The sequence below is a fragment of the Coregonus lavaretus genome, assembly GCF_964263955.1.
Source record: "Coregonus lavaretus genome assembly, chromosome: 16".
Classification (NCBI taxonomy): domain Eukaryota; kingdom Metazoa; phylum Chordata; class Actinopteri; order Salmoniformes; family Salmonidae; genus Coregonus; species Coregonus lavaretus.
In genome coordinates, this window is record NC_140003.1 from 44703366 (window position 1) to 44703769 (window position 404).

The following is a 404-nucleotide window of genomic DNA, read 5'->3' on the forward strand; positions in this document are numbered from 1 at the left end:
TTACTACTATACTACTCTACTACTCTACTACTCTACTACTTTACTACTTTACTCCTCTACTACTTTACTACATTACTACTCTACTACTCTACTACTTTACTACTTTACTCCTCTACTACTTTACTACTTTACTACTTTACAACTCTACTACTTCACTACTTTACAACTTTACAACTTTACAACGTTACAACTTTACAACTTTACCACTATACTACTCTACTACTTTACTACTTTACTACTTTACCTCTTTACTACTTTACTACTCTACTACTATACTACTCTACTACTCTACTACTTTACCTCTTTACTACTTTACTACTCTACTACTATACTACTCTACTACTCTACTACTTTACTACTTTACTACTTTACTACTTTACCTCTTTACTACTTTACTACTCTAC